Genomic DNA, 19,776 nt, shown 5'->3' with positions numbered 1-19,776 from the left:
TGCAATCTTGCTGAGTTTCTGAGGTGATCTTCACTGAAAGACGATCTGTGTTTGGATTTGTTGGACTTCATCACTTGTCTCTGTGGGCTCATGCACGTTTGTGCGTCCATGCGGAAAAAACGCAAATGTCACTTTTTTTTCAAAATAAAAGCAACATAGTCATATTTTATGCACAGAATACTTTTTTTTTCATATATGGTTTGATTTATGATTGACCTTTCACTTGCCACACAGGGGCACACCAGGGGCTGATGTGGCCACATTTAGCTCTGGTCTGACATAAAGGATGCTAAAAATTTAAACTAAGCTGGTAAACATATGAAACACCAGCACAGAGTTATCTGTCTGGTGTTATTTGGTTTTAAAAACCATTTAACAGCAGTTTAACTATGCAGAGCTGCTGTCCTGATTCTAAACCCTCAGTTTTATGTTTAATAAATTAGAAATGACACTTCTCTGTATCTATGATGGGTTGTTTTGCAGTATTTGATTGTTTTAGAGGAAATAATGAATAACTACTTCCATTTCACGAGTTATGGTGTAAGAGAGCAGAGTGTGAGTCTTGAAACAGAACCTATTGAGATCATTCTCGGGTGTTTGTGTGCAGACTTGGCTTGTTTTCCTCTGCTGTGTTAACCACTGAGAGCTGAGCGTATAGTTTGTGTTGGTGGAGTTTTCAGTTTGCTGAGGGGAAGACAGAGTGGTTGAGGATTTATTCACGTGGGGAAAGAGCTGCAGTAACAGAACTCAGCTGGAGCGGGTTACTTGAGGGAACGCTCGAGGAGCGGGAACAGAGCCAAAAGAGCGAGGAAACATACTTCATTTTATTGATTTTGTCGATCGTCTTAAATGAGGGGCACTCCAGGCCAAAGGCTCACCTCTGCATTTTCTCTGTGTGTGCCTGAGCTGCTCGCTGGACAACCAGCTGCAGTTACAGGAAGAGGGGGTTTATGGGTTTGTGTTTATGTGTGGGAAAGGTGTGTGTCCATCACAGACAAGTTTTTATTCAGATTCTTAATGTCAGAAAGTGCCGGATATCAACCTTCTGACATACACATTTTTAAGCCAGCTGCCTGTGAGGAGCAGGGCTCTGACAGGGGTCATATGTGACTTCCACTTTTGCTGTCTCGTGAACAAAACAAAACTGTTTGGGAAGATCTCCAAACTCCAAAATGAAGAGTGTTCACTTATTTCTTCTTCTTCTGTGGAAAAATCCTCTTCTCTCCTGTGTTTTTGTCTGATTCCCATGTCAGAGGTAACTTCAACTCCATTACATATCATCTTTATCTACCCAACTCTGATATTCATATATGTCTGTATATTTTCTGAAATGTTTATTCCATCTCATCAACACTTTGATTTCAAAAAGCTGACCCTGAACACACAGGTTAAAGAGAGATTACCACAAGCTTTAAGTTACAGATAAGTAGTCAACTTCCTTTTGCATGTATTAGGGGTGGGGGATATGATCTAAAATCTATATCACAGTATTTTTCCTTCATATTGCGATGATAGTATTATATCATGGTTTTCCAACATGAAATAAGGGAAGTCTTTCCAAAGCATGATTCTGACTCTGTTCTGTGTTTAAACAGGTTTAAACATCCTACCTAGCAGGTAGAAAAAGTCTAATACTGGGTTAGAAAAAGGCCTTTGCCCACAAAGGCTGTGTCTCAATTCAGGGGCTGTAGCCTCTGTAGGCTGTAGCTTTTGGAGGACCCGGCCTTCGTAGCCTGCGTAGACCGCCAAGGCTGAACTGAATTGAGATGGTCTGGTCTACGAAGCATTTCCTGTTTGTCACCCTCAACTTCACGCAGCGCCGCCCTCACCTGTCAGGCTTACGTTACTTTTCAAACGCACATTAACCAAAACCTCACATTTAAAACAGGATGTTTTTTGCTTTTATTATTTTTTTTCTTTGCTTTATTATTATTATTATTATTATTATTATTATTATTATTATTATTATTATTATCATCAATTATTATCAATTATTATTATTATTATTATTATTATTATTATTATTATTATTATTATTATTGTTGTTGTTATTATTATTATTATTATCATCAATTATTAATTATTATTATCAATTATTATTAATTATTTTATTTTTTTTCTTTATTGATAGAGTATAGAACCACCATTTACATTAGAGTTAAGCAACAACTTACATTTTCAACATCTGAACAAGTGCTGGCGGGGATGATAGATTTAAAAAAAAGTTTGAAATATAAGCTGCTGAAATGATTCAATGTCTTTTTTTAATTCCCTGCATAAAATGATTAAAAAAAAAAAACAGAAATACAATCACATAGTTGTTACCAGAAATCCTTCATATCCAGACCCCCTCCGGAATTTGGCCGTGTCCAACATCTTCGGCGTTCACGCGCAATAGATCTTGGGATATGTGAGGCTAAGAAGAATTCACCAAATCCGTCCTTTGTGGCACCTGAAAAGGAGGCTGGTTTGGCGGCTGAATTTGGAGGAGCCTTTGAATTGGGACAGCCGTCAACGCACCGCTGTGATGTAATCGGTCTTCAAATTCAGCCTTCGTAGACTGCAGCAGCTGAATTGGGACACAGCCAATGTGCTTTTGGGAGAGAGGCTAATTCCATTTAAAGCTTAAAGTGCACTATACTGGTGAGCAAACTAGGTCCGAGGAACAAAGAATATATACACTCCCTTTTTGCATTTTATTTAAAAAGGGTGAGCAATTAACTCGTAACATTTTGGGTGCCAATACATTTGTCATAATTAACATTATTAGATTGTTGTCCCGTGAGTTTTCCTAAATTTTTGCTCTGTATGTTTTCTGAAGCCTGTCCGGTTGTCTAATGAAGCACTAAAGATTTCTTAGCTTTTATTCCTCCAAATGCCACTGCCGTGGTACAGAAGACTGTGGCGTGAGACATAACATTTCACTTACGTGATTTTTCCGCCACTACCATGTTTTTTTGGACAACAATCCGGCATACACAGAGATACTGACAGGTCGGTGACTGAAGAACAGAGGGCGAGAGTTCAGACTTTAGAGAAACAAAAACTTTTGAGGCAGGTGCTCGGTCTACAGCTTTATCAATCCAAGGTAGGATTCCTAAATCATTTAATACTGTTTAAAGATATTTATCATCATCACTCACAAGGATTAGAAGCATTAACCTATGTCGATAGAACAACAGTGCTCAGGCTTCATCCTCAGAACAAGAGTCTATCAAAGGCATTTTTCAGCTACATGTTTATTGGACGGAAAGAACGGTAAAAACAAACTTAGAGCAAACTAGCACAAAACTTGTTTCCCCTTCCCACCAGCAGAAACACCTGCTGACGTGACAGGGGCCACTCCGCCTGGATGCAGCGTCCTTAAAGGCAGGCTGGCTATTTATACCTAAACTCCATCAAAGCTCTGCAAAAGTCATATTTTTAGTTGGCACACATTTTATTGATAATGAAAATAGTTAGACCATAAAAATCCATTATTAGCCACACTATTGCAGGGTTCAAAGAGTGTGAAAAATGTAGAGACTCAAAGTCTGCAAACTACGATTTCAGTTTGTTGCAAAGTGTTTATTTTGATGCCACTAAGGGCTGAACAATTTATCGTTTTCAGATCGAAATCGCAATTTTTGACAATGCAATTTTGAGATCGCCAAAGCAGCAATTTTTTGCAGCGCTCCTGACTGACTCAGGATCTGTTGTGTCAAATATTATACACGTTCTGTTTTACAAATTTGTAGACAATCTATATGTTAAAAGTGCTGGTAAGCAGGTCAACAACACAAAGCCTCTGTTTAGGAGTAGAAGTTGATGGAAACAGATTATTTATCATCACTATTGATGTTTAAAAAATCGTGAATTGTAATACCTGCCAGAAAAATTAGATCTTTTCCTAAAATTGTTCAGCCCTACATGTGAATATCCCAAAGTTTGATTTGAAGAAAATCGTGAATCGAATTGAAATCACAATATCTGCCAGTATATTGCCAATCGCAATTTAATCTTTTCTTAAAATCGTTCAGCCCTAATGCCACTACCTTTGTTCAAAAATGGGTTGTACCACATTTTAGGTTTTGAGGACGGTCCATAGACACTTACCCATAGCGATGTACAAAACAGGGTAGCCATCGTCAGCTGTTTCACCTTTCAGTTTGCAGCAAGTGCACAGTGAGAGACTGATTTTTACAGGAATCACCATAAGAAAAAGTTTTTAAAATGTCAGTAGGACATGTTAATTTTTCTTGGTTATTTTCAGAAAAATTAAAGGTTGCCCTCTTTATAAATAGTTTGACGGCCCTGTTACAGACAAATGGTAGAAATAATTATAATAATAATAATTTCCACCTTGTGTTTATCAAAATAAAGAGCAGGTAACCTCTCGTGGCACCTTTCAGACACAGGAGTACAATGGTCACAGTCAGTGTCTGTGGCTCTAACAAGCTGAGTGTCTGGATCACATGCATCATCTTGAAGTCCAGAAATGACCCAGTGTGTCCATTAAAACACACCCGTCTACCCCAGCCCCGTCCCGGATCATGACCTCTTCCTTTACACCAGAGATCCTTCCCTCTTGGTGACTTATTCATCAACTGTGACTCGGTTATGAATGGCTTTTCAAGGCTAATATTGATTAAATCAAGTGCAACATCACCTGGCTTAAAGCAAATGTCCATAAACAATTACAGCGTGTAGGTCTCGTAGTATTTTCCATTTTTGCTTCGACTGACACCTCATTTGTTTCATATTCCCATACGCCCTGTCAGAAAGGATGGGCTCTCTTTCTGTACAGTGAGTGTCAATAGTTATTCAATAACCATTATCCAGAAGTTTCTACCCCTGACCCTGAAGACTCGACAACCAGTGAGTCGATAAAAATCATTTTAAAGTTGTTTGGATCTGCTTCAGATTATTCCTTTTTTTAAAGTTTATTGTAGAGTTATAAACCTTTAAGTGCTGAAAATATTGAGGATGATATAAACTGAGATTTCCAGGGGTATAAAATGGAATATGCTGCTTCTTTAAAGTGATGTGTTGGATTTTTTAACCTGTCAAAAAGATTTTAACAGGGTCTAACTGTTTGATTTTACTCATCCCATTTAATGAATTCACATAAATCCATTTGGTTATTTTTGAAGTCCTAGTTGAAGCCAGTTCAGGTCACCAATTAACCAGTCTAAATGGAGTTTGAGTCTGACTGCCGTCTGATTAAAAACTGTTGATTGTCTAAACTGGACTAACAGTGTGGGAGCTCTTTGGATGTGAAGGAACTTTATTTATTTATTAATACCAGGTTCTGTCTTGTTTGTTGTGAGTCCAAAGATTTGATTCAACAATAACATTGTTCAGTGCATTGTGTGTAAATGGGAAGCACATCTGAATGGGGAGATGCATTTTTTGTTTTAGCTGTGGTGGGATCACTGCAGGGGACCATCGGCTCTTAACCTGAACTTGAATCAGCCAAACCAACATCGTTACCTGAATTTTAAGCTGGTAAAATACTGATCTGATCTGATCCCCGTAATAATTTAACATTACCTATTTCTTCTTGACATGAGGATGAGACTGAGATTTATGTTTTGGTAACTTGAAGTTTTTGTAACTTGACAAACCAAAATGAAAGAAAATACATTTAAACTGACACTATCTGTTTTAATGGAAACATAAATGTGTAAATGTGTTGTGAGTAAATCTACACTAACAAGAATTACAGTGTAACTGTAAATCTCAGCAGATGATAGGTGAGGAATCAAACGTTCACATGTTGTCGTAAGAGTTGTTGTTGGAACAACTGAAAAACCTCAGAACTGCTGAGCTGCTGTAGTTATCTTCCTTTATAGTAGTTCAACTCTGCTGAGCACAAATGCAAAGACCTACCTGTGTTGATGTTGTACTTGGTTGTTATGAACACAGAAGAGCATAGAACTGAGTTGAATAGATCTGTCAGGTGAATTGGCCCTTTACCACTGACATCCAATCTAACTTTTTGAGTCTGTACCAGCCTGATACTCGAGACCACGGTCACATCAGTGCATCCCTACTGAGAGCAGAATCAACTCATTTTTCTGGATTCATCTGAGTCAGTAGAACAATAAAATAAAATATTGATTATAATTAATTACACTGCGAATTGACGGATTGTAGAAATCAACACAAGATTAACTCATTGGCTGCCAGACATTTTCAGAGCATCTTAAATGATCTTTCAAGACCCAATTAATCTCGTCTTCTCTGACTATGTAAATACCAAAACTACCCAAGAAGAGTGGACTTTCTTCTTCTATGTCCCTCTTTCTATTTTTGATCCAAAAAACAGACGAACGTACTTTTTTGATCATGTTCACCTCAGCGTTTCATCTTTTGATCCTCTCCATCATCTCTGTTGCGCCGCTCTTTCTCTCTGAACTACTGTGACACATCCTCAGTTGGAGCGTGAGCTGCCTGAACTTTTCTGACTTGCAGCGTCTTGCTATGTCTCTGTCATCTCACATCTTCTCCCCATATCCATGCTGAGCTCTCATCCAAAGAGCGCACCACTCTCACCCACAGTAGTTTACGAGCAGGATTTTGATGACAAGCTCCACCAGACCCCGCCTCCCCCTGCTGAAAAACATCATGTACTTGTATTAGGCTTTACAAGATCACAATTTTTGGGCCGATCGCCGATCACCGATCAGTAAGTTTAAATAAACCGATCACCGATCTGATCACGTGAGGAGCAATATTTAAACTACTTGTTTATGTACTTATATACTTATGTGCTGTTTCCTGAGTATCAATCTTGCCATGCCCCAATCTGACTGCGATACAAGGGTTAAACATCAATGACCTCTGGAGGGCATTAAAGAACTGACAAGTTCAGTTAAGTTCAGTCTGGACAATCAAAAATATAACCCAAGACAAAAATAATTAGCACAACTTATAGTTATTAAATTACTTTATTGTAATTAATTACTTTCCTGTAACAAATAAATACTGCAAATTAAGGACAGTAATGCTGCCTCAAACATACTGCCGCATATCAATTAAATTAACAGTCACAGACTGTAACTCTAGTGCAAATAGAACGAAGCTGCCTCAAAACATTCATATACATCCATGAAATTAACAGTTTTTTAATCATGAATCATTTGCTCTCGGATACAAACAAATAAACATGTCGATGCTGTGAAACTAGTTTGGAGTAAATGAGACAGATTAAACACGACCATGATGTCATCGATTGATCTGTGATTTATGACATGACGCCCGATCCTGATCATTACAAAAATGCCAAATATCAGCTGATCCGATATAGCCGATATGAACAGTGTAAAGCCTAACTTGTATTGACTCAGTAAACAGTTGCAATCGAACTGACATCTATAGATGCCAATGGCAGCGAACACTGACATTTTAACATTGGACAGTTGAAGAAATGTGCATTTAAAAATCTTCTCTTCTTGGAGTAATCATTTGATGAGTCATGCACTATAGTTTTGTTAAGTCCTAGAATTCAAATTCTTTATTTTCAGACCTCAAGCAGATATGAGATTAAAATGCGATTAATCAGTTACAAATCCTGTAATTAATTAGATTATTTTTTTAATCCCCTGACAGTGCTAAAAATGATATTTTATTTAAGAAAAAGTAAGTCCAAGTTGTTTTCTCTATCTTGAAGTCCTAGAGCTATTAGTGCTCAAGTCTGGGCTCAAATTCAAGAAATCAGAGCTTGTGACCAAGTAGGGTCCTGGTCCTGGACTTGAGCACCTCAATGCTGGCAGTATGTGTCAGATCTTAAGAGTCCAGTCTAGTCAGGAGCAGCTGGAGTGAGGTTGTTGTTTACTGATGTAGTTAAACCTGAACTCTAAAGTTATACTTCACATACAGAGTCTTTGTTGGATCATGACACATTTTATCAGCTTGTGTTATTTTGTTCCTACATGAACAGGTTCAACCTCATCAGTTTCATCTTTGTCCGATCATAGTCCTGGTTTTATATCTCCTTTTTATCCCTTATTTATTGCCTTCTCTGAAAATAACAGTTTGGCTCACTGAGGGGATGGATGTGGTTTTTACAGGGTCTTGCCCTGCACCCCCTTGTAGCTACTCCTTTATCTTTTGTCCTTCTCATTTCATTACACAAAATCCCAGAGAAACCACCGAGCAGGATCAGTTAGTCCCAGTCAGCTCAGTGGTTTTCCTCTTCTTTATTAAAGTGTAATCAAACACCAGTTTAAGTGGAAAATAAATATCCAGATCTAATAAGCTGCTCAGCCGGATCATGTAAATGCAAATTTTCAAGCTGGTTCCCATCCGTCCCACCGAGGGGAGAACAAGCCCTGGCAATCGCCTCCTCCACCCGCGATTGTAAATCAGGGAAAATAATGGCTGGATAATGACCAGTTTGTGGTCTCAAGCAGATTGAATGATAACAAACCGTGCATGTTGCACGCAGCTTTTCATTTAACATCCTATCACGGGGAAAGCCAGAGAACAGCTTGGTGTGCCTCATTAAAAGGCTTGTCGATGCCTTGTAAATTTTGTGGAGCAAGGGGTAGAAAATTCACAAGACAAACTTCCTGATGGGGGAAGACAGGGTTTATTCCCCGCCCACAGGGGCCTCCTGCGCCGACGCGGGGAGCCTGGAGATCTGAGAGGACCAGCGAGCCGCCAACTGCATTGCAGTCGTCTGTTTTCTAATGTGAAGGACTTAGAGTGTGAATGAGGAGGGAAGAAAACCCACTTAGACAAGCGCTAAATTATGATTTATAAGACATATAAATTGCTCTGTGTCCTTGTTTGGCGAGATGCTGATTTAGCTGCTAATTGGTGACAGAAACTGTCAAACGGGTGGCAGATAGTGATTGTGGTGGCTTCTGTCAGGATTAGGTGAGAGGGAGGGAAAAAAAAGCAGCTTTCTTCTGCTGAAAGCAAAGACAATATGACGGCGGTCCCCTCCCTTCTCCCGTCTGATATTTACCCACAACACATTAAACAGATAAAGAAGAGAAAAGAAACAATAAGCTCGGGATTACGGACCCTGTCTCTTGCCTTCGTCTCATGCACTCGTGTCTTCTTTTGTTTCTCTCCTCTAAGCTGTCTCTGTGATTGATTAACGTGTTTGTTTGAAGAAATTCTGAATGTTTGCTTGCTCAGTAAAACACACAGACGTACGAATGCGTGCCGGATGTACACACACACACACATCAGGCAGAGGGAGAGGCGAAGGAGACGGATAAAGACTGACTGGCTGATCTCTGGAGGGCATCTTCCCCTAACCCTCCCTTGACTCTCCTCTTTTTTCTCTGGAGCATTGAAATGAACAGTAATTAGGCTTTGATACTCTGGCAAATGAACAGTAATTAAAGTGTGCTACTGTGGCTCCTCTGTTCATTGAATATTCACACCATTATTGAACGTTAAGATTAGCTCGCTGTTGTTGTGCACAAACAGTGTGGCATGGCAACGGCCCTCTGCAGATGGTGCTAGGGGGATGGTGGAGGCTTCCTCTGTGTGTGTGTGTGCGTGCGTGTGTGTGTGTGTAGACAGGTCGCCCAAGCCCGGCGGACCCTCAGAGGGGATTTTCTGGTTATTAGATCCTTGCCAGATCATGGGCCAATTATAAAGAAAACTGTCAGTCAAGGCAAAGTGGCTATGTGATTAGCGGAAAAGGACAAAATCAGGTGAGGAGTGTGAATCTTTCTGGAGGCAGCTTTGATTTGCTAATAAGAGGGAGAGGGAAAGGACCGGGGCAGGGTCCCCAGCTGTAGTCCTGCTTTGCTCTCTTCATTTTCGCGGTGACCTTCTTAGCACTGCTGGTCTAATCTGTGCTGCAGAGGAGACATAAAGAATGGCTCTCGAGGGGGTTTTCTGGGTCCAGGCTCTGAATGAGGCACAAGGGGGTTAGCCACCAAAAAATGAGAGCAGTACCCCCTACTCCAAAGCAGAGGGACATGAGTAATCAAACAGTTCCTTCAGCGCGACAGGGGCCAAATGCTGCTTAATTAGCCTAATAGTTTTAAAGAGTTTTTACTCCTGATAAAGAGAGGAAAGAAAGCACTCAGAGCTATGGCAGGGAGAAGGAGAAGGAGGAGTGAAAGGATAAGAGGAGGGAGGGAGAACCGCTTGTCTCTGAGAGCATCCTCGGCAGACACCGGCTCTGTCCGCTCCTCTTCCTAATTTCTAAAAAGCGCGACAGTGTATCCTAATTTAGTGGCTGGTGACCAGGGCTGACATTGAGGGGCGTGGTAGGGCCTTTTTTCTCAGCGGCCGTGCTTCCTGGCTGGGGAGAAGCGAGCGCAGAGGGGAGACAGGCAGCACAGTGCCAGCGCTATAATGAAGCGCGGGAGACAGCGGGCCTGACAGCTCTGGCAGGTGATGCATGGGGCCCATGCTAATTCTTCAGCAAGCCAGTGATGGATCCTGAAATCTTGACCACACATCCCATTAGCCTCTGTCTGTGACAGGAGAATAAAGATATTAAAAAATCCGGGAGAAGTTGGGAGAAGGAGGGTGCGGCGGGACGCGGAGCGGGACGCGGACAGCCAGTCAAAGGACCTTACGCAAACCTGCGAGTCCTCTGCAATATTTTCAGCAGCAAAGTTATTGATGACTTAACCTCTGGGGTGCAGGTTATGGGTGATGGATACTGTGCATCCCCGGCGTGGAACAGCAGAGGATAACAAGGCAGACAGTGAATCACCTGCCCTCAGCTGATAAAAATAGAATATGACATGTGCTACAGCATATACACTGCATTATTCCACTGTAAATCCTAAAGGCATGAGTGAACTGGGCTTTCCTGTTAATACATTAGTTCATTGAATGGGTTTTCTACGGTCTCAGCTGTTCTGCGCATCCCCACCACCCTGGCTTTTGCATCTCAGCACTATGAATGGAGGGACTGTTTATTAGCCTGTCCCTGCCAGCTCCTCTGCGACCTCCCCTCCTATCAGGAATAAAGAAGACTAAGGGAATAAAAAGCAGGAGGAGGAGGAAGAGGAGGATGGTGTGGAGCTCCTTTAGCTATCAAGCACTCAGGTGTGTTTACCATATATCTTTTATCTTCCTTTGCAGGGTAAGGCTAATATTTCTGACAAGTTTTGTGTGAAATATAAATGACCCAGTCGTGATACAAATAGGAAAACGGGTAGCGAGGCGAGCCGAATCGCAGCCAGGGCCCCCAGAATCCTTCCCTTATTTCTCAGGGTTGACAAATAGCGCCGTGGAAGTTCCAGGGGAAACTGAGAGGTTACTGTGACAGACAAGGAGCACAATTATCACACTATGATGAAAGAGCCATGGCGAGCGCGCGTCGCACCGTTAATTACCGTCCTTTTTCCACCAGCCTCTAATGTGAGGAAAAACACGCGATGACAAGTGTGTAAAAGAGCAAGCACTAAATTACTGTCAGGAAAAATAAACGGAGGATCGCGCGGCCCGCACAGTGATTTACGGGGGCAATTAGTCACCGCCCCACGGAGATGCTGAGGACAGCAGTGCGGCGCGAGTGTGTCAGGGAAAGAGAGTGTGAGAGACACCCTAACGCTCCGCCCACAGATCTAAAGAAACGGGTTGGGGAGCGGGAGGATGTTCTCTGTGTTCTTGGCTGAGTGACCTTTGTCTCGCAGAGGGCCTTCATCCAACTTTTCCCTGGCGTACAAGAAGTTCAGAAATAAATGATCAAGTAGACGACGGCGCTGCGAACATCCTGCTTCACATCCCTGCCATGTTGTCATATGTATATGCATCATAATAGAATAAAAGGAGTAACATCAATGTGCGATATAGAGCACATTTAGGTCAGCGGTACCTGTGTTATGCTGGAGTGAGCTGATTGTGACGCAGGTGTAAGACAAGCTAAAGCAGTGTCTGTCAGTACGCCATCAGTGGAGTACAGCCTCTTGTCTTAACTCGAATATGTCAGCACACTTGAGAAGCTAAACGTCTAAAATGAGCGCTCCCCCTCCTTTCTCCGCCATCAAACATCAATGAGCTTTAATTGTTTCTAAACGTGACACAAGTTAAGATACTTCAGTTTAAAGCCCGCCGTCACATCTCAAAAGTGACGCTTGATTTCTCGACGCGTCTCCGCCGGCAGCTTCGGAGACGGGAGGTCGCATCGCAGTCGTCAGATGTCCCTCATATTTCATGCTTGGCTATAAAACGAACCTTTCATCACACATTAAAATACCTGCTGTACTTTTAAGGAAGTAAAACCACTGGGAATATGCCCGAGCAGGCGGAGAGCCCATTGATTTGTAATGGCTGATGACAGATAGTGTCACATCATCTTTGTTAATTTCACTCATTGCGAGCTGCTGAGCAAACATGGCGTGCCTGTTCTTCTCTCCGAGAGAGATTTCTGAAGTGATAGGCTATTGGTGAATAAATCCTGAAGTGTTCCTTGATGGGAAATTGTCAAAGCGTGTGATAGCTAGCAGACGTGTGAAGAGATAAAGTAAAGATGGAGGGATGGGGGGAAATTTATCTTAATATATCCATCACAAAGAGAATTACAGTCACGCACCTTAAAGAAAACCCTCAAACAAAAGACTCTTGACTTGTTAAGCTTTTGAAGTGCTCACTTCACTTTGCGCTAATACCTGAAGCTAACATGACAAAACATGTTTGAGGATATTGACATTTTAATCTGCCTTGTCATGCTCGTATACATATTTAGACTGAGCATTCTCACATTCATTTCAGAGCGATAACAACACCGACAGTAAGCTGAGTGTTATGGGCAGCGTGGTAGGAAGTGGGAGGGAAGGTGGGGGTTCACATTCTCCCGGCCATGTAAATCCAGTAGGGGCTAGTGAGTGGGCTTTGCTAGGTTGAGCCACGTTTCCAGGTCAGTGGCCTTGAGCATGCTTGGTTACAGCTGCCTTGCCCATTCTTATTGGCAAAGGTGCCATAAGACGGGGTTGCGAGGGGCCATAAGTGGTGAGGAGGAAGCGGTGGAGGAGCTAACCAGGAGAGGACCATATGCATGTCCAGTAGACTGCTCCCCTCAGGCTCCCTCTCCACATCCCTCACTCCACTGCATTATCCACTCCTGTGCCGGAGCTATAAGAGCCAGGACATCAGACTTCCTCAAGCTGTCAGCCTTGCTTTTTCCCCCACAACAACATGATGCCAGATTGGAGGAGAGTTAAGGGAAAAACAGCTGGTGGAGCTGGAGAGCGAGGAGTTCAGAGGAGCCCCTTGCAAACAGAGGAAAAAGCTTTAGCTGCAGCCGCTAACGCTGCCAATTAAAGGCATTTTCTTTTGTGACTGTCATGGCCCTGTGTGTCACACACCTTCCTTTACCTCCCCGTTAACCACACACTGTTACACTCGGAAACATTTCACTTTCATGTGTCTCTACACCGCTGTCTTGTCACTTTAAAATTATTTAAACTGACAGTGCACTGTGACATTTATTTTACAAATGGTTGTATTATTCTCGAGTTGCTTACATTTCCATGATACATCCAGCACTTTTACATGAACTGACTGGGACACATTTTACCTGAGATTTTGTGAACATTGAACATTTAAAAAGGCGCAAGTTTGTGTTCTACTTAATTCAGATGATAAACAAACACTTTATTAAAACAAATACTCTTTGTTTAACCAAGTCGGAGAGTGGCACATTAGCTAGTTAAAGAAATACAATAATCTTTAGGAAAAATGTATTACTTGCTGATAGACACAAGCACTCATGTTCCTATATAAATTATTTTTATTTCTTCCTGTATTAAAGAAGGGGGCAGTAAAAATTACGTCTCAATGCAAATATTTGACGTGTTGTCCCAGGATAAGGTTAATGATAATTTTTCTTATACATTCACGTAATAATAAGAAAAGAAATGACGCAAAAATTTGAAACACCACAAAAATACAAAGCTTCAGAGGAGATCATCAAAAAACCAAACATCGTAATGTAGCAGTACACTAGTGCTGGGACGATATGCTTTTCTCTTGACTTGAGTCTTGACAATTTTTTGGTGCTGGTTTGATTTAAAATGCGATTCTTCAACACGTTTGATTTTTGCGACTTGTAATTTACTTTTTTAAAACAGGAACATGTGAAAAAGTTGAACATTGATTATGATGTCTACAGACCTTATCTGGAGCTATATTTTCCCAAAAAAATGAACATCACATGTCAGATTTTAGGATTTATTCAGGGGATCTGAAATCTCAACTTTGTTCCAGCCCAGCTTATAAACTAAAACCAAAATGAAGGACCTTTAATTAAAAAAAAAAAAAAAAAAATATATATATATATATATATATATATATATATATATATATATATATATATATATATATATATATATATATATATATATATATAAATCCTGATTTCAAATGGTTAAATAAAAAAATCCTGATACTTCAATATATTGTTTTTTTCCTTCCCACTCCTACAGTACATGCTCATGTCTGTGTGCCAAGAGCAAGAGGCAACATCAGATTTAGGAAAACGAAGCCTATGCAGAAGTGCTGTTGCTGTTCATTGAAAGCATGCACAAGGCAGAAAGACCGGAAACCACATACACACAAAAAAAAAAAACAAAACAAAACAAAACAAAACAAAATAAAAAACCAGACTTTTGAGGCATTAAAAGGCATATTTACAGCCTGGTTCAAAAAACAGCTTGGGTCTGAAATGCTAATTTTGCTGTTGGCTAACACTGTGTTGGGAGGGGAGGGGAGGAGGGGTTGATTGTCCAATCAGAGGCACAGCTCAGCTCACATGACTGATGGGCATCCTGTAGCTGTTAGAAAGGAAGCTCAAAGCCGGTGTCTTATCCAATGTGGCTGCATCTGCTGGTTGGCCTCATTTCACTGTATCAGAAACAGATGGGTGACATCACTGAGCCTACATCCATATTTTTTACAGTGTATGGGCAAGAGTCATTGTTTGCTAGCATTACGTAGCACACAGACTTCCTTAAACACTAGTGAGAGATCTTGTGAAAAATACTTAAACATATGTTTTGATGCTATTTTTTAATTTTAATATACAGCATATTTTTCATTGCAGAGATGTAAAGAGGCAAGAAAAAGACATTTTTTAATTTCATTTTCCTAGCTCTTCTCGGCTAAGCTTAGCTAGCTGGCTCTAAACAGACATGAGGGAGCAATTGATATCTTTATCTAACATATGAGCTAACCACTTCATTAAAGTCAAAAGAATATGATGCTACAAAAAGCTTGTGCCTGCTTTTCCTTACAGCGCGCTTTCTTGCCTAATGCTTCTGGTAAATATGTTTAATGTTGACTTTCTTCATTATCCTGGTTCAACAGAGTTTTTAGCTGTAAGCTTCCACCTCCACATGATATTGACCTTCTTCTTTTTGCATCAGTTAATGGTACAATAGTGTTAAAAGCACACTGTATGCTTTTAAGATTGATATTTGGGGCCCTAATGAAGAAAACTGACTACAGAGAGCTTGTTTTTTTCATCTGTTAGCCTAACACTTTTTAAATTTATGTGTATTCTCAAAATATCCTCTAGAAAACCCACATTGGGGACTTAAAAGTGTAAATTTATCAAGTTATCATCAAATTAATTTAGCCACCCTATCTGCTGTCTTTGTGTTGTGTTCAGTTTTTTGTTTGTCATGGAAAGCTTTTTAAAAATGTATTGGGGCTTTTCTTCATAAAAAAAGACATAAAAGTGAAAACATACTTCCGCTTTCTCCATCTTTGTTGCTTCTGGTGTTCTATGGAAAAAAAACAGGCTTTGAAATTAGACTCGCTAACTGGCTATGAAATAACAGACAGTCAAGGAGAAGAGGGGGTAAAAAAACAGGGTCTATGAATCAATATGGGCAATGGGGGAAGGCCAAATGTAATAAATAATACAATAACAAGCCTAACTAATGAGCTGCTGCGACGCTGGTTCACAGAATAGTCCCTTTGTATGAATCCCTGCTAATAATCCTGGGGAGCCGCTGGATGATGAAGTGTTGCCATAAGGCAACACCTGTGCAATTAAAGCAGCGGATTCTTTTGCACGTAACATTAATTTCAGCCCTTTATAAAGGCCCAATGAGCACACTAATAATCTGGTCTACTTGACTCCATGTCTAGCTGAAACAGAGCATCTAATTAGGTAAAGGTAATTAATTAGAGATAAACGGAGCTAATCAGGGCCCGTTAGCACTCCCACTTTCTTGGCATTAAGACACGGAGCCCCCTGCTCTCTCATTGGCTGCCCTGTCATCTGATCAGTGAACATGAAACGGGTTTGTTTTTAAGAAAAGAGCTGTGATCTGACGATGAACTGGACTGATTCCTTGAGATCATCACTCTGTTCTCTTTTCTTTGTAATGATCTTATTTACTGAGAAATTTCTTATTAAATTAATGTTTTATAAAATCTGGAGCTGTTTCTTTGTTAATACCATCACCACAGTCTCTTATTGTTTAATTAGGATTAATTTAAGTGCAGTACAGAAGAATTCAAATGTGGCTGGTTAGGAAACTTGACTGTAAGAGGCTATAAGGGCTTTATTGAAGCCCAATTTTAAACAGAAATGCTGCTTTTTTTGACCAGTCACTACACTTTTTAAACCACCTTCATCAGAGAAATGTGTCTGAAAAAGTGCAGGTTCAAGTAACTAAATGTCATATTATTAGTCATGAAAAGAACTGTGCAGTCCTAGTCAGTTAAATCAATAAATAGAACAAACTTCCTTTAAAATCCCATACTATTCTTGTCTCATTCACAGATATTGCTAAAACTAAGTGGGAACACGAGCTGGGAGCAGTGATAGGTGTGGGATGCTGGGAGGCAGCTGATGATGGAGTCCAGTCTACGCTACATGTGCTAGGCTTAGCCTCTTAGCCTTAAAGTACTGCACAGAGCCCATCTCTCCAAATCCAGACTTTCAGTTACATATTCACAGGTTCCAGACATTTGCAGCAGATGCCATAATACTCCCTGTAATCTCAGTCATATGTTCTTCTTGTGTCCAGAGCTGCATGACTGTTGGAATTGACTGTAGGTATTAACTACAGTGAAAACTAAAGCTACAGTGCTTGGTTTCAGTTTGCAACCATGTTCTCATGTAGCTATCTTTGGCGTCCCCACTGAAATAATTTTAAATTTTCTATCTGCTAAGCAGTAACAAATAATTCCATTTACATTTCTTGTAGCAGGACATACAATACTACTACATTGAAACTCCACTAAGAGTTTTTCTTTTTCCCAATGTCTTAGGGAGGTCATGTGTTTTCTTAAACTGGCGAATATAAGGTACGCCATCAGTGGTAGAGGTAGACCGATATATCGGCCGGCCGATGTATCGGGCTGATATTTGGACATTTGTCTCTATCGGCCGTATTTTCTTTTAAAAAGCCGATTTTTGATCCGTCTTATAAAATGACGCAATTTTTGATCAGGCACAAAAAGGATGAGCACCTCAAACTTGTGTGGAACTTGGATACATTACATACTTTTGTTCAAATTATATTAATAAGTTTAAATTTCTTTTTTGACATTTTAAGAAGAGTGTGAATGTTTGCTACTGCTTGTTACATTGTGTGTTTACTCAGACAAAATATTTCATTGTTTTGAAAGCTGAATAAATGTTCAGAGGACTGGACACGACTTGTTGTAATAGATTTCTTTTAGTTGCTCAGAAATTGCTGCGTTTCACAAAAATGTGATAAATATATATTTTTTTAACAATCGGCCTGAATATCAAATTGGAAAAATCAGCTATGCATATTGGCATCGGCTGCCCAAATTTGGAAAGCATCGGCATGGGCATCTGCCCCCAAAAAACCCATATCGGTCGACCTCTAATAAGTGGCTGGCGGGATGACTTTTTTCATATATGGCAACCTTTCATATCATATTTCTATACCATACACAATCAACCCTCTGATTAATTGGGGCTCTACCAGCTTAAGTAGTTACGGTTTTTATCCTGGACCTAATTGACATCTACCCCTTAAGTGTGAGGCACAGCATGTGTGTGTGGGCGGGGTGCATGCGTCTGGTGTCTAGTCAGGTTCTAAGTTCAGAGTGGTGTTTACAGTGCTCTTATCTTGATATTGGCAGCCTCACGGTACTATTTCTATTTGATTGGAAATACAATTTGTCATTATGTTTAGAGCAATGTCTCATATTATTGAAAGTGCAATTTTGTTCCTTTTTTTTTGCTGCTACAGTACCAAATTTACTTTTACTTTTATTTGTACAAGGTTGTTGCCGATCTATGTTTTTGCATACGTTTAGATGTTATTTCCCACTTTTCCCTATAAAAGTTTAAAATGTGAAAAATAAATACATAAAATAAAATAGATAAGAAGATACATAAGTACAATAAAATAGATGAAAAGATTAACGAAATAAATAAATAAATAAATAAACAAATAAAATAAATAAATAAAATAAAATAGATATAAAGATAAATAAATAAAATCAAATAGATGAAAAGGTTAACAAACTAAATAAAAAATAAATAAATAAAGTAAAATGAAATAAAATAAAATACCAAAATATCCAAGAGTATAATTTCAAACCCAAAATGTCTCCTCATGACAGAGAGTACGATCTTCAACAGGATGTCGTAGTAAAAGTAAATGTGATGTGATTTTGTGTTATTTCCCAATATATCACGGGGGAAACCCCAGACAGCAAACATCCAACTTCCTGTCACTTTGGGTCTAATTATAATCTGAAGGTTAGGGAGGAACCTAACGTGTGCACAGGGATGGGAACGTTGCCACTGCGTTACATTGATGCTACGGCAGCATGAAGACCCCTGTGCTTCTATTCATGTACCCATCATGTCCAATTCTCCAGCAACAGATATTCCAGTCCACGCATACGCGCAAATACTGTTTGAAAAAGAAAGTTTAATGGTTATTGTAATGAATGTTGACTTAGCGGATCAGAAACGCAGGAAGAAGGAAGGAGCGAGAGATCCTGAGAGAAGGAGAGGTTTGTTTAGATGCTCGGGTGTCGTTTGGTTTCACGAGGAGGAATGATTTGGGGAAACATGATTATTTTTTCCCTCTGCTTTTTCCCTGGTACACAGGGGAGTCGTCTGCTACAAGAAGGCAGGGCGCTCCCTCGACACGCATCATTAGAAGGTTTTTTACAAGCGACAAGCAGGCTATTTGGCTGTCATTGGGATTGTTTGAAGAGAATATGTTTCTGCACCAGACTCCAGGGAGCCCCACATCAGGAGAAAAGTAGATCACCCCTTGAGCACTTGACACTGCTGTTATGCATTTGTCAATATTAAGGCTAAGAGGTTGGGCCAGTGTGTGTAAATTGGGAGTTGGGCGCCAAAGCTTGCTTTAAATGTGAGTTGACCTTTAACCTAGCACGCCACTCGTTTCGCTAACCTTGTCGAAGCTAATTGCCACATTCAGACTCAGCAGTGCTGTTCAATTATTCAATTGGACAGAACACGCTGGTACGTGGCGGTTTCTAATAGGGGCTCTGGTTTGTCGATATGTGTGAGGCAAGTTTAGCTTTTGCTTATGTAGCATTTTTTAAGTCAGTTAACAGGAAATTTGCTGTTTGATCACTTATTACAATCATTAATATATTACCACAGTAAAGTCTTGATTTGACGTTTGTATATACAAAATTAAGTACTCTGAAACACACTTTTGCAAAAAGTTTTTCCCCAACAACTGCCTGCTTTTTTTTTATGAAGCAGTGTTTGTATGATTATTTATTATATGAGTATAATTTGATTTGTATTGCTGTTATTACCACTTTAAAAGTCTAAAAGGAACAGATCAGAATTTGTGCACAACTTCATCACACATAGGTTAT

Source organism: Halichoeres trimaculatus, unplaced genomic scaffold (genome assembly GCF_033239565.1).
Source record: "Halichoeres trimaculatus isolate MK-OKI-2021-1 unplaced genomic scaffold, fHalTri1.1 fHalTri1_scaffold_4, whole genome shotgun sequence".
Taxonomy (NCBI): Eukaryota; Metazoa; Chordata; class Actinopteri; order Labriformes; family Labridae; genus Halichoeres; species Halichoeres trimaculatus.
This window is presented reverse-complemented; position numbering follows the sequence as displayed.